Genomic DNA, 24112 nt, shown 5'->3' with positions numbered 1-24112 from the left:
GAAATTTGGATTAGACCAACATCTCACACCCATACCAAGATAAGATCAAAATGGATACAGGATTTAGATAATATTATAAGCAAACTAGGAGATCAAGGAATAGTTTACTTGTCAGATCTATGGAAAGGGAAACAGTTTATGACCAAGGAAGAGATGGAGAACATCATTAATAACAAATTAGATAATTTTGATTACATTAAATTAAAAAGCTTTTACACAAACTAAACCTCTGTAAACAAGATCAAAAGAAATGTAGTAAATTGGGAAACAATTTTTACAACTAGTATTTCTGACAAAGGAATCATTTCTAAAATATATAGAGAACTGAGTTAAATTCATAAAAAAATGCCATTCCCCAATTGACAAATGGTCAAAGGATATGCAAAGGCAATTTATAGATGAAGAAATCAAAGATATCCATAGTCATGTGAAAAATTACTCTAAATCATTACTGATTAGAGAATTGCAAATTAAAGAAGCTCTGAGGTACCATCTCACACCTATCTGATTGGTCAATATGACCAGAAAGGGCAATGATCAATGTTGGAAGGGATGTGGGAAATCTGGGACACTATTACACTGTTGGTGGAGCTGTGAACTCATCCAGCCTTTGTGGAGAAAAATTTGGAATTACCCAAAGGGCAATAAAATGTGCATACCCTTTGATCCAGCAATACCACTACTAGGTCTATACCATGAAGAGATCATGAAAAAAGGATAAAAATATCACTTGTACAAAAATATTCATAGCAGCCCTGTTTGTGGTAGCAAAGAATTGGAAATCAAGTGAATATCCATCAATTGGGGAATGGCTGAACAAAATGTGGTACATGTAGGTTATAGAACACTATTGTTCTATTAGAAACCAAGAGGGATGGGAATTCAGAGAAGCCTGAAAAGACTTGCATGAACTGATGTTGAGCAAGATGAGCAGAACCAGAAGAACATTGTACACCCTAAGAGTAACATGGGGGTGATGATCAACCTTAATGGCATCAATCCAACAATCAGGGACAATTTTAGAGCATCTGGATGGAGAATACCATCTGTACCCGGAGAAAGAATGGTGGAGTTTAAACAAAGATCAAAGTCTATTACCTTCAATTTTTTTTTTTAAAAGTGTCTTATGTACTACATAATTTTGATATCTCTAATATTTTATTTTCTCCTCAAGGATATGATTTCCATCCCAACACATTCGATTAGATTAATGTATAGCATGGAAACAATGTAAAGATTATCAGATTGCCTTCGGGGGGGGGGGGGGATGGGGAGGGAAGGGACGATGGAGGAAAAATTGTAAAATTCAAAACCTTACAGAAAATGATAGGTAGAAACTACTATTGTGTGTAATTGGAAAACATAAAATATTAATAAAAAAGAAACTAGTCATTTCCTTTCTATTAAGATCTAATTAATTTCACTTTTTTTCTGATGTTATTTGGTTTTCATTGTATTGAGTGCCTTCCAAAACTCTTTTTGAAGAAAGTATTCATGATATACAGGAGTGAAGTTTTTGAATATTCTATCATTCTTTGATCTCTTATATACAATATACAATAATTTTTTTCCTTTTAATTTATTTAAGGCAATGGGATTAAGTAACTTGCCCAAGGTTACACAGCTAGGTAATTATAATGTCTAAGGTTGGATTTGAACCCAGGCCCTCTTGACTCCAGGGCCAGTGCTCTGTCCAGTGTGCCACCTAGCTGCCCCCATTCTTCGATGTCTTAAATATCACTATAAGATCTGAAATGCATGATAACTGAGTATTACATCAAATAAATGTGTCTCATTGACTCATTCATTTGCCCAAATGCCATGTTCCCATATCACCGCCATATCAATAAAAATCACATGGCAGGTTTCCTACAGTAAAATAGGCTGGCTCCAGAATATGTGATTTCACCTGTGAAGAGGTACTTGGTATATGAGTTAGTTGCAGCATAGAGTTAAAAGATGTAAATGAATGGATTGTTTCCATGAATTTGAGGGGTAAAATATATGAGGTATTCTTTTTTTCTGGGTGATGAGAAACACTTTAGTGATATATGATGGTTTTTTTCTATATAGTTGCAAACATAGGAAAAACTAAATGTTATAAAGAACTATGAGTGGCTCAGCAGCAAAAGCTTTACAGGAATCGGGAGGGTTCCGGAAGGGATAAAACCGATATTGGAATATAAACTGAAAAGAAAATCCCCCAATGGATCAATCCCAAATTAACACAGGTTCTGATATCAATAACACACTCAACTAGGTACCATGAAGTAGACTCCAGACAGTCAAAGGAATATGAGGATCAATTTAGAACTGGATAAATTTTGAGGTTAGAAATATAAAGTACTATGCAGTCTGGAATATAGCAGTTTCCTTTTTAAAATAATTTAATTTGTGGTTTCATCTGTATAGGTATTTTTTGTAGAGAAATTCCCCTACTAATGCCAGTTGGCACACTCTCCACCACTGACAATGATTTGTCTAGGGCATTGCAAATAGAGAAACTTCTTGTTTCTCACATAACGAGTATGTGAAAGACAGAACTTGAACAGTTCTGCCTGGCTGCAAGACCTCTTCTCTATCTTGTACATCCTGCCACACCTTTTTTTTTTTTTTGGACACATCTAATTACCACACCCTTTGGTATCTATATCTTTTTAAATATCCTTGCTTAAAATCAAGAGAACTGATATGTGATAAATGAAAAATAAGATTAATTACAGGATTCAAGCACCAAGATACAGTAGCTGTAATCTTTTATTCTTTTAAGGTTTTTGCAAGGCAAAGGGGTTAAGTGGCTTGACCAAGGCCACACAGCTAGGTAATTATTAAGTATCTGAGGTCACCTTTGAACTCAGGTCCTCCTGACTCCAGGGCAGGTGCTCTATGCACTGCACCACCTAGCCAGTCTTGATGGTTATATATTTAGGAATTAAACTGCACCTGGATCTCTGAAATCACTAAGTTAAATAGTTTCAAATAGCAAGAAGGCTATGTGTGGGACTGGAGGAAAGGCCTTTCCCATTCTCTGATCACTCATGAATGGAATATTCCCAATAAAACCCTTACAGGGTTACTAATACTAAAGAAGTCCTCTCAGGATTAAGAAATATTAAGAAAAACAAACAATTATTCTTAGAAGAAAGAACTTGCATTCCCAATGAGTCTTGTCACCTGTTTTCTCCATAAGGATATTTTTACTAACTGGGAGGATAGTAGACTTTCCTAGAAAGATCTTGCATTCCAAGACAAGTTCATAACTTTATGATAAACCTATTTTTACTAGAATTAGACATTACTTCATTAAGATAGTTATAATCCTGTAGCTAGATGGTGAGATAATATTTTATGAAAACCTTTCATTCTTTTCTTTGTTGCTGGGGTAGATTTACTCGAGTAGAATGTAACTAAAGACTCACCAATGAATGGACAGAGGGAGAGGATAGGGAGGAGGAGGAGAGGATTCTATTAGGCCATATAATCAGTCAATTTGGGGCAATTCCTTGATCTTCACTACCTTTGTGAGACTTGGAGTGTGCCCTACCCTTGAGAAAAGTAAATAAACTTTTTTTTTCTGTTTGCTCAGAGGAGTCTCTCAATATATTTTTAAGTGGATTTTTTTTATCCCAAACACTCACAAATCACTGAAAATAGCTCAGCAATTACATCAACCAGTTCTTTAAATTTTCTTAAAAGAGAGCTGTGGGTAGGAAGAGCAATTAAGTTATCTGGACTGAGTAACTTCATCTCCTTAAGGGTAGTTATTATCTCCCTATTTATTCATATTATGTTCCTTCTAATACAATGGTCATTCTCCTAATCAGAGATATTGCTAGTCATTCACTCTCAAAGAGGATCCTGACTAAGTAGGGCTGGACCTGGGACCTACTATTAGCAGAGATAGTCCTATCTCTAAAATTGATCACTGACCTCTTTTACCTAGTCAAAAAAAAAAAAAAAAAATCAATCTGGGTGGGGAAGAAACAATTGTTATTTATATTCACTCTGAGTCACTGAATTTTAGATTTAAAAGGACATTCAGGGCCAACTCAAACCTCCAAAAGAATCCCAACTGTAACATTCTTAACAACTTGTCAGTTGAGGATCTCATGTGAAAAATGAGGGATCTCTCATTATCTCCAGAGTCAACCCATTTGATGAAGATAATCAAGTGACTAGCCACACCTCCTTTAGCTCATTTTATAGATGAGGAGACTGAGGCAAATAGGGATTCTGTGCCTTTGCCCAGAGTCATATGGCTAGTAAGAGTCTGTTCTCAAATATTCCCGACTCTAGGTCTGATCTTCTATTCACTGTAAAAATAGAAAAATAAAATTGAGAATTATGGCTTGGGGAATGAGAGAAATTAGTTGCAGCTAGAAATCTAGAAAAATCAGGGCATCATATTCTTATAGGTAACCCAGTGGAGAATGTTCTGGCAAGACTATCTGAGTCTGAATCCTGCTTAGACAATTACTAGCTGTGGGGCCTAGGCAAATCCCTTAATTTCTCTCTGTATGGGCTTCTTCAGTAAAATGGGCAGATAAAAATAGTCCAATCTCACAAATAAGATAAAAGTAGAGATAATCAAAGGAGGAAAAACTCTAGCATTAAGAAGAAGGAAAAACTAGAATTTTATTTGGGACTTGAATGAAGTCTGAGAAGAATAGGCTTGAAGTCTAGTGAGTGAAAATACCCTGAGACAAGAGTCTTCGACAAGGAATAGCAAAGGGCTACATCTTTAGAATGCAAGGTTAAGGTTGGGAGAGGGAGAGTAGAATGTAAGAAAATTGGAAAAGCAAAAATGGATCAAGTCATAGAGGGCTATGCATTCCAAATGTCATATTTCATATTTGATCATAGAGGTGATAAGGGAATCACTGGAGTTCACTGAGTGGGAAGTAGGGTAGTTAACAAGGTCTCAACTGTGCCTAAGGAAGATTAATTTGACTAGTTGAAGATGAACAGGAGTAGGGAGAGATGAAGCAGGATTAGAACAATTTTCTGACAAAAGTTTTGATCCAATCTTAGCTCACCATTCAGAGCCTTCCTAAATTTTTTGTTTTATTTTTTTAGTATAAAAATTTAGAATAAAAATTTTTCATGAAAATACTTTCCAAAAAAATTGATGGAAACTAGCTCAGCTCCAACAATGAAATTTGCAGTAAAGATGACTAGATTTGAAGGTAGAATTCAAATCCTAACAATACCACAATTTAGTACCAGTATTGTCTTTAAAGTCTCTGGTCTCAGTTTCTTCATTTGTAAAAGTAGAGGGTTAAACCAGAAGATGAACTTCAATTATACCACCCTCTATTCCAGAGATTTGTCATAAACTCTGCTAAGAGTGATTTATTTCAGAACTTCCTACTTTATATACCATGTATACAATGCATTGGGAGATACAAAGAGGAAAAAAAAGGAATAGTTTCTCCCCCCACCCCTTCACTATCATTGCCATCCCTCTTGAGAATCCCTCCATTTACCCTTAGAAATTTTGTATATCCTTAGTAGCTTGTCAGTCTTTTCCATGATAATTTGAGTTCCTGAGTACAGAGACTTTGCTTTTGCCTTTCTTTATATCTCTATACATACTTTTTTTTTTTAGGTTTTTGCAAGGCAAATGGGGTTAAGTGGCTTGCCCAAGTCCACACAGCTAGGTAATTATTAAGTGTCTGAGGCCAGATTTGAATTCAGGTACTCCTGACTCCAGGGTGGGTGCTCTATCCACTTCACCACCTAGCCACCCCCTTCACATATACTTCTAACATACCCCCAGTTCCTGGGAGATTTGTTGTTCAATTATTTCAGTGATGTCTGACTCTCCAAGTTTCCATTTCGGATTTTCTTGGCAGAGATACTGGAGTGAGTTGCCATTTACTTCTCCAGGTGAAAAAAAAAATGAGATAAATAGGGTTAAGATAGAAGTCTACCCAAATTAAATTACTTATTCAATCCCATACCAATCAAACTACCAAATAACTACTTTACCAAGCTAGGGAAAATAGTAACAGAATTCATCTGGAGAAACAAAAGGGCAAGAATAGCAAGGGAACTGTTGAAAAAAAATGTAAAGGAAGGTGGCCTAGCTCTACCAGATCTAAAACTATACTATAAAGCAGCAGTTATTAAAGCTGCCTGGTACTGGTTAAGAAACAAGAGTAATGGATCAGTGAATTGGATAGTTTCTTTTTTTTTTTTTGCAAGGCAAACGGGGTTAAAGTGGCTTGCCCAAGGCCACACAGCTAGGTAATTATTAAGTGTCTGAGACCGGATTTGAACCCACACACTCCTGACTCCAGGGCCAGTGCCTTATCCGCTATGCCACCTAGCTGCCCCAGAATTGGATAGTTTCAAAAAAAAAACCTGCAGTAAATGACTATAATAATCTACTCTTTGACAAACCCAAAGATAATCAGTCTCTGGGATAAGAACTCACTATTTGACAAAAATTGTTGGGAAAACTTGAAAACAGTATGGAAAAAACTAGTAAAAAATAGTATGGCAAAAATTTTATAAAATCCACATCTAACACCCTATACCAAAATAAGGTCAAAATGATTGTAGGATTTACATATAAAGAGTGATACCATACGTAAATTAATAGGATAAAAAATATTCTGATCTATAGAAAAGAGATTAAATTTATGCACATTATAAACTGCAAAATGAATGATTTTGAATATATTAACAATTTTTGCACTAAACAAATCAATGCTGCCAAATTAGAAGAAAAGCAGGAAGCTGGGAAAACAATCTTCATAACTAGGAGTTCTGATAAAATCTCATTTCTAAATTGCATCAAATTTATAAGATCACAAGTCATTCCCCAATTGATAAATGGTCAAAGGATATGAACAGTTTTCCCCTTCACTTTTTTTAAAATTTTTTTGCAAAGCAAATGGGGTTAAGTGGCTTGCCCAAGGCCACACAGCTAGGTAATTATTAAATGTCTGAGGCTGGACCTGAACTTGGGTACTCTTGACTCCAGGGCTGGTGCTCTATCCACTGCACTACCTAGCTGCTCCTTACCACCTAGCTGCCCCAACAGTTTTCAAATGAAGAAATTAAAGCTATATATATATATATATATATATATATATATATATATATATATATATATATATATATATAAAACATGAAAAAAATGCTCCAAATCACTATTGATTAGAGAAATGTAAATTAAAACAACAATGAGGTATCTCACCCCTATTAGATTAGCTAGGATGTGAAAAAGGGAAGATCAATGCTGAAGAGGTTGTTGGAGGATTGGGACATTGATGCATTGCTGGTGGAGTTGTGAATGGATCCAACCTTTCTGAAGAGCAATAAAACTGTTCATATACTTTGATCCAGCAATTCCAATTATGGGTCTATATTCAGAAGAAATTATGTTCTGTAGCTGCTAGATACTTGGGTTCGATTCTGCCTATGAGGCATCATTATTCAGATTGGGAAAGCATGGGTGGAAATAAAACAAAAATTTATATAAGAAGTTACAAGACATAGGAAGGGCAAGAGAGAGAGAGAGAGAGAGAGAGAGAGAGAGAGAGAGAGAGAGAGAGAGAGAGAGAGACAGAGAGAGACAGAGAGAGACAGAGAGAGAGACAGAGAGAGAGACAGAGAGAAAGGAGAGATAAAAGAATAGGCAAGCAGCCTTGGCTGGGCCATGGTCAGAGAAGACTGCCTGCCCTGAACTAGGATCCAACCCAGGTTTTTATGTCTTGCCTCTCACCCAGAGGGCACAAGGTGAACTCCCTTCCCCCATACTGGACCCAGAATTAAGTAGAGGGTAAAGTCCAAGAAGATCAAGATACAATTTTACTTTAAACAATGGTACTTTAAGAATGGGGAGGGTCCTCACCCAAGTCTCTACTTCAACTCAATTTTTGGGTTAATTTACATCTCCACCCAAATTCTTTCCATTACATTCAAATTCTCTTCATCTTCCCCTGCATCATTTCCAAAAGATTCAAAGCAGCTCTTTTTTATAGTGGCAAAGAACTGGAAATTGAGGGGATGACCATCAATTGGGGAATGGCTAAACAAGTTATGGTACATGAATACTATGGAATACTATTGTTCTATTAAGAAACCATAAAGGGTTGGACTCTAGAGAAGAATGGAATGAATTACAGAATCTGATGCTGAGCTGAAGGGAGTGGAACCAAGAGAGCAATGTATATATTACCAAGAACATTATGAGATGAACAACCTTGATGGAAGCAGCTCCTCTCAGCAGTCCAGAGAGCTAGGATAACTGTATTTGACTGGTTATGGACTATATTATCTCCAACCAGTGGAAGAAAAGCAAAAGCAAAACAAAACACATAGAAAAAAAAATAACCCTTCTGAATCTTTATAAAAATATCTCTTATGTATCTCTTTCCCTTTATCCTAATTCCTCATGTCAAAAGTTACTAATTTGTAAACATGTTTATCAAAATATATAAGTACAATGCTAACTAGACTGTTTCCTGCTGAGGGGAAGGAGGTAGGAAGGGAGGGTAGAAGAAAATTTTGTATTTTGGAAATATGCATATACATATCGATGAAAATGAATAAATAATTTTTTTAAACCTAATTGAGAGAGAGAGAGCGAGAGGGACTTGTCCAGGGTAACATAGCTAGTTAAGAGTCTGAGATTACATTTGAACTCAAGTCTTCCTGACTCTAGCTCAATACTCTATCCACCTAGCTGCCTGGTAAGGCCTTAATAAATAATTATTCACTGGCTGTCTGATTTCCCTTAAAGAAACTTCAAATCTCTTGAAATGTCCTCAGAAGGTTAGGCAATGAGATCAGAGATAAAAGGTTATGTTCCTCCAAAGCTTTCACACACCACACACACACACACACACACACACAAACAAACAGGAACACAAGTGGTGAGTATATTAGCCTTTGCTACATGTCAAAATCTAGGGCAGAGATGCTCATAAGGAAAACTGACTTGTAAAAGTTTAAGAGTCAGAACTAAGTGTCTGAACACCAGAGATTTCAGATAGTATCAAGTCCACATCCACATGTTCACACTCACCTTCTTCCTGGCGCCTTTCCACCTGGACTGAGATAACTCAGTGTTTTGATGGTACAAAGGGGAACATTGGTCATAGGACTGATCCCCATATGAGCCAATCAATTATTCCACAGTCATGGACTATGTTCCCATGGACTATGCTCTGCATCTCTACAAATGAGGATTTCTAGGACTCAGAATGAGTCCATTATTATTCTTAGAAAAATAACACAAGGCACAAATTCTTCCAGTGGCCAGAAAGTAACAGAATCTTAGTGAAAGGTCAAAAGGTGGGGTTAGAAAGCCTGCAGTTTAAGGATAGAAATGGAGGCAAATGGAATGTAAAGCTGTTTATTGAAGGAAGGAGTGGCGACTGAGTTAGAACAGACTCCAGCAGGGGGTAGTGGGGAGAGCATAGGGAAAGTGGGGAGAGCATCCCATGTCTGAATCTAACACTTAGGACTGTAGAATCATATATCTGAAAGGACCATTAGAGATTATTTAATTCAAAGAGTTGCAACTTTCTTTCACTTCAATGTTCCTCAAGTGAGAGAAAGTTCATTGCTTCCAAAAATAGTCAGTCATTCCATTGTGGGGGGGTAGTACTAATTGTTAGAGAATATTCTTCCTTCTACTGAACCGGAATTAACCTCCTTGTAATTTAAGATTATCCTACCAATGTTCTCTTGAGCTAAGTAGAATAATTAGAATTATTCTTTAGAAGCAACATGGTAAAGTGAAAAGATTACTGAATTCGAAATCAAAGAAACTGGAAGAAAATTCCGGCTCTACCTTACTACCTAAGAAACTTCAGACAAGTCACATAGCTTCTCTAGGATCTAGTTCTTCACCAGTTCCCCATGTTTTTAAATGACCATCTCTATACTGATGATTCTTAGATTTATCTTTCCTGCCTTACTCTCTGCTGATCTTCTATCTCCCCTCTTCAATTGCCTTTCTGACATCTCAAATTGGATGTCTTTTGTTGTTGTTGTTTAGTTGTGGTTTGCCATTTCCTTTTCTAGCTCATTTTTACACATGAGAAATTGAGGGAAATAGGGTAACACTGTCACACACCTAATCGAGTGTGTGAAGTTATATTTGAACTCACAATGTCATGATATCAAACTGGATGTCCACATGTCTTGTTCAATTCATTGAGTCTAAAGCAGAATTTATCTTTCCATCCACAAAATCCAATAGCAAGAGATAGAAAGAGAAATTCCAATTATAATAACTGTAAACAATATAAATTTGGGAATCTACCTGCCAAGGCAAACTTAGAAACTATATGAACACAATTGCAAAACACATTTCACACACATAAAGTCAGATCTAAACAACTAGGAAAATATCAATTGCTCATGGGTAGACTGAATCAATATAATGAAAATGACATATCAATCAAACTAACAAAACTTATTTTATAAATCAAGGAAAAATAATAATAACAAAATTCATCTGGAAATACAAGATATCAAGAGAATCAAGGCATTTAATGAAAAAAAAAGAGCTAAGGAAGGTGGCCCAGCTATACCAGACTCCAATTTTATTATAAAGCAGTAATCATCAAGACTATCTGGTACTGGCTACAAAATAAAGTGATGAATCTGTGGAACATAAAACATTAATGTTTGATAAACCCAAAGAACCCATCCTCTGAGATTTGACACCATTTAACAAAAACTGCTGGGAAAACTGGAAAATGATCTGATATAAAGACCAACATCTTAAAGTCATATACCAATATAAGGTCAAATGGGTACATGTTTTAGACTTAAAGAATGATAACATAAGCAAATTAGAAGAGTAAGCAATAAATAGTCTACTTGTCAAGTCTATGAAGAAGGGAAGGATTTATGATCAAAAAGAGATAGAGAGGACAATGAAATGTAAAATAGAAAACTCTGAATATATTAAATTAAAAAGATTTTGCACAAATTAAACCAAGATTAAAAGGAAAACAGAGCTAGGAAATAATCTTTTTTTTAACAAGGCAATGGGGTTGAGTGACTTGCCCAAGGTCACACAGGTAGGGCAATATTATGTGTCTGAGGCCACATTTGAACTAAGGTCCTCCTGACTCCAGGGCTGGTGCTCTATCTACTTCACCATCTAGCTTTCCTGGAAATAATCTTTATAGAAAGTATTTGTGATAAAACCCCTTATTTCTCAAATATATAAAGAATAGTCAAATTTAGTCAAATTTATAAGAATACAAGTCATTCCCTGATTTATAAATGATCAAAGCCAGCAGTTTTCAGATGAAGAAATCAAAGCTATCTATAATCATATGAAGTGCTCTAAATTACTTTTGATTCTAGAGAGTTGTTCATTGAACAACAAGGAGGCTAGTGTTTTGGATCCAAGAGCATATGGGTGTGTGTAAGATAGGGGAAGTTTGAAAAGATAGAGGAGGAAGGCTAGATTGTGAAGGGCTTGAAAAACAAACAGAAGACTTTATATTTGATCCTGGAGAAGATAGGGAATACTTGTACTTTATTAGACTAGAGAGAGATAACATGATCAAAACTGATCTTTAAGAAGATCACTGTGACAACTGAGTAGAAGATGAACTGGAGTGGGAAGAGATATGTGGCAACAAGAATAACCAGCCTGTGATTACAATAGTCCAGGTATGAGGTGATGAGGAAATGACTCAGGGAAGTGGCAGGTCCAGGGAGAGAAGAGGGCAGATTGAGAAGTGTTGCCAAGGTAAATCAAAAGGTGATATTCAGAGGGAAATTTAAAGAGTTCATCATCTTCCTTGTGCTTCAGGACACCGTGGAATACCCAGTAGTTAAGGTAGGAGGAATTTTTGAACCTAGAGAAAGATAATATTTATTCTCCCTGGGACATGTCAGCACCACATACCCATAGGATATCTGAGAATTGGCCATCCAGAAGGTGGCACAAAGTTGCCACACAGTATTGACTGAACTTGGATCCCTGGAAAAGTTCAAGGTAAATGTCAGGCAAAGGGACACGTGGCATCAGAAGAATAGGAGCTGATGGTGGAAACCTGTATGTTCAGATAGGCAGGGAAACCCTTTCTAAAAATTAATGAAAAAGAGAAGAACTAGGTATATTCTCCCATGGTCAGTTTTTAAATTGTACTAAAATCTATGAACTTTCCTTCCCTTTCACTTATTCTGCCCCTTTCTCCCCACTATCAAATGGAAATTAATAATTCTGGTTTTTCTTCTTTCCTTTCTCCTTTACTTCTTTCCTTCCTTCCTTTTCCTTCCCTTTATCCTTTCCTTTCCCTTCCTCCCTCTTTCCCTTCCTTCCTTTTTTCTTCCTTTCTTCCTTCTTCCCTCCATCCCTTTTCCCCACTACAAATAGAAATTAATAATTCAAGTTTTCCTTCCTCCATTCCTTCTTTTCTTTCTTCCTTCCTTGTTCCCTCCCTCCATTTCTTCCTTTTCTCCTTCCTTCTTTTCTTTTTCTTGCTTTCTCTTTCCTTCTTTTTCTTTTTTTCCTTCTTTCTTCCTATCTTTCTTCCACCTCAACTACACCTGAGTAAAGTGACATTAGCTTCTCTGTTCCATAATTATTGTTGAAAATGTTGGTAGTGATCAAAGTAGCAGATTATAACTTCTATAGTTGTGATTGGCTGTAAAACCTGTGCTTCCTTTCTTTTTTCCTTTTTTTTAGATTTTTCAAAGCAATGGGGTTAAGTGGCTTGCCCAAGGCCACATGGCTAGGTAATTATTATTAAGTGTCTGAGGTCGGATTTGAACCCAGGTACTCCTGACTCCAAGGCCGGTGCTCTATCCACTGCGCCACCTAGCCGCTCACCTGTGCTTCCTTTCTAACAATCACCAAAATGTCAGCATTATGCTCATGGCAAATTGTCTGTCTTCTGACTTGGAGAAAAGGAAGATGCTTCTTAATTTAATAGACATCACTTTAAAGGGAAAATATCTTCCCAACAGGGGTTGAATATACATATATATGTATACATATTTGTGTATGCATTCCTCTTATTTTTTAATGTTAATTCATGCAAAACATATTTCCATATTGATCATGTTGCAAAACAGGCATAAAAAACAAGACATGTTTCAATCTATACTCAGAGTTCATCATTTCTCTCTTGGGAGTTGGATAACATTTTTCATTATGAGTCTTTTGATATTTGATCACTTCACTTTGCAACAGTTTATATAAATCTGTTCAGGTTTTTCTGAAGTCATTCTGCTTATCGTTTCTTATATCATAATAGTATTCTATCATAAACATAATAGGACAGCTTATTTTGCCATTCACCAATTGATGGGCATCTCCTACATTTCCAGTTTTTTGTCACCACAAAAAAGAGCTGCTATAAATATTTTTGTACAAATGGGTTCCTTTCTCTATTCTTTGATTTCTTTGGGATATAGACCTAGTGGTAGTATTGATGGGTCACAGTTTTACAGCCCTTTGGGCATAGTTCCAAATTGTACTCTGAAATGGTTGGTCTAGTTCTTAACTCTACCAATAATGCATTAGTATTTCAATTTTTACATATCCTTTGTAACATTTTTCTGACATATTAGCAATTAGGATAGGTGTGGGGTAGTATCTCAGAGGTCGCATTTCTTTAATCAGTAGTAATTTAGAGCATTTTTCATGTGACTACAATAGCTGTCCAAGGTCACACAGCTAGAAAATTATTAAGTATCTTAGGTCACTTTTGAACTCAGGTCCTCTTGACTCTAGGACTAGTGCTCTATCTACTGTGCTACCTAGCTGCCCCTCTTATTTTTTATATATTTTATATATATTATATAATATATAATATATATTATATATGTATATTTTATAAATTTGGATCGGTTCCCTATACTTTTGAGAAATTAGACCTTAAGCAACCCTTAGAGTCCAAGTGAAGATGTCAACATGTGAAAGGATGAGTGTGTATACAAGTAGGGACTTTATTTCCACTATACACAAAAGGGAGGGACATCTTTCATTATGTATAGATGTACCATCTAGGGATTCATTCTCATATGACAGATAAAAGTGACAGAGAGAAAAGAGAATTTATAAAAATACAAATAAATGAAAGATGTCAATTAGAGCTACCTATTTCTCTAGGGGCTAATTAGCCATTGAATGAACAAGAAATTGTGGCTCATATCTTAGTATCTCATAGACATCAAGCCCTACCCAACAGCATTTCCCTTCTCAGTTTTCTATATGTTCTAAATTAAGGCTAGAAAATAGTGTACTTCTTTCTTATTACTTGTTTCTATAAGGAGGAGAAAATTAAAGAACAATCTAAAAGGGAGCTCCTACCTTCCTCTCTGTCTTTCTTCAATCCAATCGCTAGAAGTCCTAGAGTCTGGGGTTCAGATTCTGCATTCCTTGCCCAAGAGGTTCACCTACCTGAGGAATTATTCCACTACCTCCCTAGAGAAGGCAGAGACCAGTTATATCAATCTCAGAAGTAAGAGTAGGAGGGAACCAGATATGGATTCAAAAGGAGGAGAGCAGGGGCTAAATTCCCTACAGGGATCAGTACCCCGAACCTGTCAGCATGATTGCAGATGGAGAAACCCACAGCTGAGTGCTAGAACCTGTTTACTGCCCTTCTGGGACCTATGAGCTCCTGTTACCTGATTGCTGGACTCCTGAGTTTTCTGGCTTGTGGTCAATTCCTTCCTCTGCTCCACCTGCTCTCTCTGCTCAGGACCCCACCGCTTCATCTCAGACCCTCCTTACACCATTTGCATTCATGGGCAAGGTGTGTGCTGTGATCCCCATCCTTTGGTCTTGGGTAGGTAGAGGGGAGAAAGGGACTAATGTGGCAAAAAAAAAAAAGTGTTTACATAGATGTCCTCCTTAAGGACATTTGCCTGCCTTTTCTTGGAAAGACCTGACTAGTCCCAGGGACTGGGAAAGGAAGGGGGGAAAATGGGGTTTGGGAGAGATTCTACAGAGTAGAGAAAGCAAGGAATAAGGGATTGAAATCTGTTCAACAGGATCCCTCTGCTCTCAGGTTTTATTAATTTCTAAAGAGGCAAAATAGCCTTTTCTCAATGTCTCCAATTCAACTGTCTACAAAAATTTATAAAAATACCAGGCTGAGTGTGAATATCTGAGCCCAGATCTATTGTGGGAAGAAGAGGAAAAGAATAAATTTGTCTTGGGGAACAGCAGGGAAGAACTGAAAGAGAGAAGTGGAATCATGGTCCTGAGGTGTTTCCTTCTGTTTTAGCTTTTTTCAGTTCATGTCATTCAGACCTAAATCTCTTTCCACTAGAAAGGGGACTTATCCCTTGGGCTGAGAATGGGAGGTAAATAAAGTCTTGGCTTTTAGGCTGGGACTTGTTTTTAGCCAAAGGAAAGTAACTGAGGGATCTTAGTCTTGAGCAAATGAGATATTTAGATGATTTTTAAATGCTTATTCCCTTTCTCTTCATTGGAATGTCTGGTCTAGGATGGGGGGGGGACAATATTCCTTCTGGCTACATTGAGACTGCATCACATTAAATCATTATCTTAGGTGGTAGTGATTGTTGTTTGTTCTTTCTTAAAGATGATCATGACATCAGGGAGGTAATGACATGCAAGTGAATTGGATTTAAGTGGTGGGGGATAGTGGAGGGGAAGGGGTGGGGAAGGTCTGGTCACAATTATTCATTTAAAAGAAGTTTTGTTTAGCATTCCTAGCTTTGTTGCTCCAGTGTCTTTCTAAAGGAATAAAGCTCTTTCCTAGGAAGTTATCTTTGAGGTTGAGGGAAAATGATTACTTTTTCATCCACACTAGATATCATACCTACTCCACTTATTCTTCCCTCTCTTTAAGGTGGTAGAGATGAGAGAAAGGGAATGAAGAGACTTTCACAGACCTGTCACCTTGACCTTAAAGACCCCACAAAAGATCAATTTTCAGCTGACACTCAATCTTTCCATTTCAGAAAAAATCAGAAATTTATTCTATTGAGATAATGGAACAAAAGACATTGAAACATCAGAAGAGGGTGATGAAGCATCAGTAAAGGATGACAGCAAAGGAAAATGGAAGGAATGCCTGCAACACCACAAGAAAGACCTCCAGAAAGAACTCAAGAAAGACCTTGAACTGGTCAGATACCCTAAGTAGACTTAGAAGCAATCTGGCTAGGTTTTCCAGTATTTTTTCATAGCACTTTTGCTCTGCCAAGGGAACAGATGACTGAGAGCTGAAAATGATTTTTAACAATCTAGTCCAACGCTATTTTGCAGATAAGGAAACTGAGGCACAAAAACTATCACACTATTATTAATTAGAAGAACCAAAATTCAAATCCACATCCAGTCTAATAAAAGCCAGTGTCATTTCTAATTAATTATGGTATGTTATCCATAGGACCCAAGACCTACTTGGATCTTCTTCCCCTTTTAGCTACTTCTTGCAAAAGAAAAATCCATCCTCTGATGTTCTTTAAAAAGGTACCCCTATAGGATTAGTAGACAGAGCATCAGCCCTGAAGTCAGGAGGACCTAAATTCAAACCAGGCCTCAGACACTTACTAGCTATATAACCCTGGGCAAATCATTTAATTCCAATTGCCTCCCCTCCCCAAGCAAAAATGCACTCAGTAACTATTAGTGAGTGGTCAAATTTGAACTCAAATCTTCCATACCCAGCACTATATCTCTTTGACTCTAGTAAGCAAGTCATTTAACCTGTGTTTGCCTCAGTTTCCTCATTAGCAAAATAAGGATATTAGCATCAACTTCCAGGGTTGTTGTGAGGATCAAATAAGATAATTGTATAATATTTAGCACAGTTATATTAAGTATAATAACACAATAAGCCCATAATGTGGGTTTTTATAAATGGTGGCTATTGCTAATGTTGGCTGTTATTAAATTTGCTACATGTTAAAATTAGGCTATATAATCTTTGTCTGGAGATCATCTTTACTAGAAGGTTTCTGCTTGAAGACACTAATATAAAATTCTAAGATTGTCTTATTCTAATCAGAAAGATCATTGGCACATAGTTTTTACTCTAATTCTACAAGAGACCAATACTTAATTCTTTTTTTAAATAGTAATAATCCTGAGAATAGGATGAGGAAGGCTGTAAATAAATCTGTGTGGAGAATTACCAGTGTGGCAATATTTCTAATCCTTGCTAGTGAGTTCTATACTTTATATTAAACTTTAAGCTGCCTGGGGCAATGAGAGCATAAACAATTCAAACCAAGGTCAAATTATCTAACCTTTAGGTGTCTGAAGCAAGACTTGTACCTCCATCATTCATGACTTCAAAGCCCCTTCCTAATCTGGGATTCTATGGCCTGAAATTTCATCCTGTTCTTATGGCTGATGAGAAATACAATCACTTAATTTAAACTGCTTCTCCTTCACATAGTTCTCTCTCTCTCTCTCTCTCTCTCTCTCTCTCTCTCGTTTTGCTCTTGAATTTTTAGGATGACCACAAACTCAGCCCTAAGGAATTAGAAGAAAAGTACAGAACAAACATCATCCAAGTAAGTGACTGAGGATGAAGGACCAACTTCAGTATCTTGCTCCTCTCTCTGTTAGGGAGTGAGGAAAGATGCGAAATGACTTTAGTCAATTCATTGTTAAAATATAGAGGAAAATTAGTGTCCCAGGTGGGTTTGCTTAGCTGCCTGATAAGAAAGTTTACCTGTTCCCCCTGATGTCCTTTGACTGAAAGAGAGAATTAGTCATCAGTAACTTTGGAAGGGATTCCCTGAATGACAGGAAGGATGTAAGATACCTGTAAAGAACTAAACTTTCTTAGTTCCCTAAACAGGTTTAAATATATTTAAAGGGTTTGCTAAGAGGAAATAAATATATGAGTTCTTTCTGCTTGACTAGAAGACTAACTTCATCATTAAGTATAGTATTATGGAACAAGACTTGCAACCTTTTCAGTGCATTGCTCCCTTAGCTCTGAACCAAGCAAGTTTCTTCCTTTATGGCACTTAGAATCTAAGACTGGTTATATAACTAAAAATTAGAATAAGCAGATCTATCTTGGTGGACAAACAAACCCCTTCCAAAAGTACAAAAGTACTTTCTATTAAGGATCTCAAATAAGATGGAACTTTATAACATGTAATGTCTTGACATGAGGGGGAGATTGGGCTTTTGGGTTTTTTTTGTCTTTATTTTTATTTTAGTAACATACAGATTCTTGCTCCTGAGCAATCATTCCAGTTAGATAATATTGAGTTTGTTACTCATCCAACATTCACTTATTAAACACCTAGGTTAGGTATAGAAGGAAATTTAAAGGTGAATAAATTATATAATTCCTCTCCTTAGAGTGTTTACATTCTAGCAAGAGAGATGTCAACTATGTACATAACTACATAAAATACAAGGCAGATATATTAAGCGCAACAACAGCATAATTAAAATTGTTTGGATAGGCCATGACAGTGTTATACCCAAAGAGCAAGACGGAAACCAGAATTTGATAAAGTTGGAGATCTTTATTCCCGGGGACTATCTGGGGATTGAGTACCCAAATCAGACAGTACCTGAGTGTTCAGGGGATAGGGTTTTTAATAGTGGTTTTTTTTTGGGGGGGTACTGAAAGCAAGTAAAATACAGAAAAGCAAAGACAGCAGTTAGATATATTATCTTGACATATACATATGTAAACATAGGGTTCCATATAGATAGGGGTAAGAAGGGATCAGGGTCTTTACGTAATGACTGAACATATTTTCTGATATGGAGGGAGTCAGGAATTTACTATCTTATGGTTCCAGCCACATCTGGGGAGGGGGGAGGCAGTCCTGAAATTTAACAGATACAGCAAGACAATTAGGCTAAGCAAGGGTGCTTTGTAAATCTTTAGACAATTTTATGGTATATTCATGACCCCTTGTTTCCTATCAGACTATTTTCAGACCCAAAGGCGCCTAGCCAAAGTTATATTTCTAAGGAATTTCTCAGGTCCCAGAAGGATGTCAGGGACCCCTTTCTATACAGGAATTTCACAAACATTGATATTGTACTTCATTAAAAACAAATTTCCTACAGTTCACATTTAGGTAGCATGACAAGACAGTGTTTCACAGAGTAGGTGAAATATGAGTGAGATCTTAAAAAATGGAGAGAATTTCATAACTCAGTAATATACTATCTAGGTAATAAAGAACCAGCTTAGCAACATCAATTATTCAGAGGTTGCATAATAATATTTTTCCCTAAATAAGAACTGTTTTGATTTTAACCCTAGTTATCATTTGAAAGATCATTGATCTAGAGTTAGAAAAGACCTCAGAGGCCTTCTAGCCCAACCTGCTAATTTTGAAGATTAAAACATGCCCAAGGTGACAAGATAGTATCAAAGACAAGTTTTGAAGACATCTATATATCATGATCTCTTCTCTGTAAATAATCACTCCACCCAAGAAAACATATTTCCTCCTCTTTATACAGGCATGGAGGATAGATAGCTCTTTGGGAAATCTAAACTGGTCTTTTTTCTTACTCTGAAAAAAAATACGTAAAAGGCATAAGATTACCTGGAAACTCTACAAAACCAAGATTTTTCACTACAAACACAAGGAACTACCCTGTGATTTTTCTTAGATTGTTCAGCAATTCTTTAACAACTATTTTTCCTGGCTTTGTCTTTTGTAGGATCTTACTAACACAAGAACTGCAGAGATTTTGGCTCAGGAAGGTCCCAATATGCTTTCTCCACCCAAAGAAACTCCAGAAATCATCAAATTCCTCAAACAAATGGTGGGTGGATTCTCCAGTCTCTTGTGGGCAGGAGCTGTCCTCTGTTTCATTGCCTATCCAATTGAGTTTTCAAAAGATAAGTCAGCTTCCATGGACAATGTAAGTACCTAAAAGTTTTCCTGCAATGGTTTTTTTCATTGACTTCTCTTATCATATAAGGGATAGAGGTTAAAGGCTCTTAAAGCCTGAGCTTTAGGAAATCAGGAATCAGGAATTCCAATCTTGATCCTGCCATAGAATCATTCTTTTTTTTTTTTAGGTTTTTGCAAGGCAAATGGGGTTAAGTGGCCACACAGCTAGGTAATTATTAAGTGTCTGAGGTCGGATTTGAACTCAGGTACTCCTGACTCCAGGGCCAGTGCTCTGTCCACTGCACCATCTAGCCACCCCCATGGAATCATTCTTGAGGAGGGTTAAATTGCTAGATCTCTCCAGGCTGCAGGAGATAGGAGATAGGGGTAGAGATGGTGCTGATAGCAGTTGTTTCTATGCCAAAGAGAGGAAAAAGGAAAGCATCACAAGTTCCTAAGGAACAAAGGTCCTGTATCAATATGCAGCATCCTTGGGCTCTAAATTCATCCTCCGAAGGTCTTAGTTTAGGAAGTGAAACATTTAGGGAAGCCTTAAGGTCAGATTCACAGGACTTGAAATCCAAAATGTATGAAATTATTCTCCATTGACCTATATAACAAAGACAAGGACATCTAACTTGTGTGATGGTAGAATCTCACACTAAGAGGCAGTTGGTTCATTTTGTAATATGTCCCCTTTCCTGTTCTTGCAGCTCTATTTAGGTGTTGTACTTATTGTGGTGGTCATTCTCACTGGGATGTTTGCTTATTATCAAGAGGCAAAAAGCACCAACATCATTGCCAGTTTCACTAAGATGATTCCTTGGGTAAGTAGCTCAAAACTCCCTTGACCTATGTCATGTTGCTTGTTGCTGCTTCTAAATCTTCACATAGTTCTGCCTGGTTTGTTCTTCATTCACTCAAAGTGCCATCTAAGAAGTTCAAATAGTAACTTTTTTAGAATAGAGAGCAACTATCCCCCTGGTAAGATAAATATACTCATTTTTTTTCTCTCCCCAAATTATTTGCCTGCATGTATTGATGTTGCCGGCAGAATGATTTAAGCTACTGCCCTTTTTATTGCATAGAATGGTCTTCCTCTGGCCAAAGGAACTGCCAAATTTAATTAGGGAGGGGAAAGGGAGTCGGATCCCTTCTTTGCAAAAAGAAGGGGAAGAATCCAGCTCATCACTGCTACAATTATGACTTACCACACAAAGAGAGAGGGCATTAAGGATAGGGCACTGGACTGGGGAGTCAGGAAGACTTGACTACCTTGGAGACTTCTCAGTTGCATTATCTTAAGACAGTCACTTAACTTTCTCTGTGCCTCTGTGTTCTTAGCTTTGTAAGGTGAAAGCATTCAACTTGTTGGTCCTAACTGTAGAAGTGTAAATCTAAATCGAACATCCTGGATTTTGACTTACATGGTCACTGTTCAATCATTCTAGCATCAAGTCTTGCAAGAATCTGTTGTTTCAGTCAAGTGACCCAAGACAAATTACTTAATCTGTCTTGGCCTCAGCTTCCTGATTGAAAAGGGTGAATAATTCTATCAACTACCTCTTAGAATTGTTAGCATCAAATAGATAACATGAGTAAAGTACTTTGAAGGTTTTAAAGCATTATCTAAATGATATCTATTAGTCTTGCTACAACTATAGCTGCAATTTCCTCTGAAATTGAACATGCAGATCAGGGACAGATGAACAAAATGCCATATCAGGTGTCTGAAGTTTCTTTTTCACTTTCATTTCCCAGAATGCCTTTGTCATCGGAGATGGAGAAAAGAGGGAGATCCCTGAAGAGCAGCTGGTTATAGGAGATATTGTAGAGATTAAAGGTGGAGACCAGATCCTGCTGATCTCAGGATCCTGACATCGCAGGGATGCAAGGTAAGCATCAATGTAGTATTACCTCTAGGGAATATTGGATCCAGTCCCAGTATTTGCAGCCTACAGTCCCACTCAATATTTCTTGATTAAACTAAAAGGGCAAGTCAACCAAAGTTCCTAAAACTAGACCTTTCTCAAATCTGCCTTCATGAAATCACTTTGTGTTATTCAGTATAAATTTTGTGTTAACTTAAAATGTATATACTGTTTCTTTTGCCTTCCCCCCACCGAATATAAAGGAAAGTCCTTCAAGGAAGAGATTCATTTTTTCTATTTTTGATGGATTTGTTTTTATGGGGGGCAATGGGGTTAGGTGCCCAATGTCACACAACCAGCAAGTAATCAAGTATCTGAGGGCCAAATTTGAACTCAGGCCCTCCTACCTCTAAGACCAGCTTCCAGTTGCCCCTCCTTTTTTTATTTAGAACTCTAGTACTTTGCACTGTATCTTGCATATATAGGTAGTTGAAAAATGTTTGTTAAATTAAATTGAATTTATTTACAGGTAGATAATTCATCACTTAGTAGGGAATCAGAACCCCAGTCTCGCTCATGTGATCTCACTCATGAGAATCCCTTGGAGACAAAGAACATTGCCTTTTACTCTACAACCTGCCTAGAAGGTATGTCTAGTGGAATATATAGAGCAAACATTCCATTTAAAATTAAGAATTTCAGGTGGCTGGGTGGTGCAGTGGATAGAGCACCAGCCTTGGAGTCAGGAGTACCTGAATTCAAATCCAGCCTCAGACACTTAATAATGACCTAGCTGTGTGGCCTTGGGTAAGCCACTTAACCCCATTGCCTTGCAAAAAAAAAAAATATAAAATAAAAACTCTAAAATTAAGAATTTCTCTGCTCTGTCTCTACTTCTTGATCTCCTTTTCACCACTTCATAAGATTTTCTTTCCCCTAAGTAAAACCAAAACAACAAAATAGTACCCAATATGCCAACATCAGAGCCATGCCTACTAGGTGGTCATGTTTGACCAGTAGATGAAGAAGGAAGCCCAAGCAGTCTGTACACCTTTTAGGCAAGGCCTCCTGGAACACCTTCTATATATTTTCCTTCCAGGCACAGCAACTGGAATGGTCATCAATACAGGTGACCGTACCATTATTAGAAGAATTTGTCTTTCTGACTTCATCTCTTAGACAGAAAAAAGACACCAATTGCCATTGAAATCAAATACTTTGTCCATATTGTAGCAGGGGTAGCTGTTTCTATTGGTATTGTATTCTTCATCATTTCAATATACATGAAATACTGGGTCCTAGATGCTGTCATCTTCCTTATTGGCATCATTTTGGACAATATACCAGAGGGTCTGGTGGCTGCTGTCACTGTAAGTCCATGATATAATGCAAGCTCTCTGACTTTATATTTCTATGTTGATCTCTTAAGCTGAGCCCAACCTGAAAACTGAGGTGTAGAAAATATTGAATCCTAGAAGTGTATTTTTAAAAGTAAATAATGGATCCTTGAAGACACAGAGTATGAGATGAACGTTTTAGGATGTCTTCTTTGGTACAAGTATTACAATCTTTCTGGAGGAGACATAATTGCTCAAATGGTGATTTTCATTCATATAGTATAGATTTGATCCCAATGCAAACATTGTAGATCACTTTTATTCAATACAGGAAAGAACCAAAGTTACAGTTTTCTTTCTTTTTTTTTAAAGACTTGCATGAGGTGATACTGAGTGAAGTTTGTTGCTTTAAAAACAGAAATATTGGCATCATTTAGCCAACAATATACCCAAAATTTCTATATAAACACCACAACTAAACAGTTACTTTCAAATTCATCTACCTGCAAATATTGAACAAAGTCATTCATAAAAGGTCAGCATGTGGTCTCTAAAGAAATGGTTAAACAATGGTTATTCTGACCCAGTAGAGTTTATATTTCAACAGCAAAAACGATGGCTGAGAAAAACTGTCTGATGAAGAATCTTGAAGCAGTGAAAACTCTGAGTTCTACCTCCATCATCTGCTCTGACAAGACTGGAACATTAACACAAAACCGAATGACTGTGGCCCATCTTTTGTTTGACAACCAGATCTATCAGACTGATACAAGTGAAGATCAGAAAGGTGAGGTTTTGAAAACAAACTCAAGGATGTGGGATTGAACATGGGAAGTTCATGTTAACCCTGATAGAGTGAGCAGACTGGTTGTGAAATCTATTTGGACTCTGCAGATATACAAACCCTCTTTTCTCCTCGAGTAGTCCTCTATGTATTACATCATTTTTTCTCTTTCTTTGCAGATCAGATCTTTGACCAAAGTTCTCCAACCTGGGCATCCTTTTTCAAGACTGTAACATTGTGCAACCAAGCTGAGTTTAATCCAAGACAGGAAAGTGTCCCCCTCATGAAGGTAGGGCTTCTGCTCCTCTGGTTGT

The 24112-nt window shown here is 37.0% G+C and overlaps 1 pseudogene; it reads left to right on the top strand.

Moving 5' to 3' along the window:
• Positions 1-15930: 15930 nt before the first annotated feature.
• LOC141506530 (potassium-transporting ATPase alpha chain 2-like) overlaps positions 15931-24112 on the top strand; it is a 30625-nt pseudogene continuing 22443 nt past the window's right edge.

This window comes from Macrotis lagotis, chromosome 1 (genome assembly GCF_037893015.1).
Source record: "Macrotis lagotis isolate mMagLag1 chromosome 1, bilby.v1.9.chrom.fasta, whole genome shotgun sequence".
Taxonomy (NCBI): domain Eukaryota; kingdom Metazoa; phylum Chordata; class Mammalia; order Peramelemorphia; family Peramelidae; genus Macrotis; species Macrotis lagotis.
This window is presented reverse-complemented; position numbering and strand designations above follow the sequence as displayed.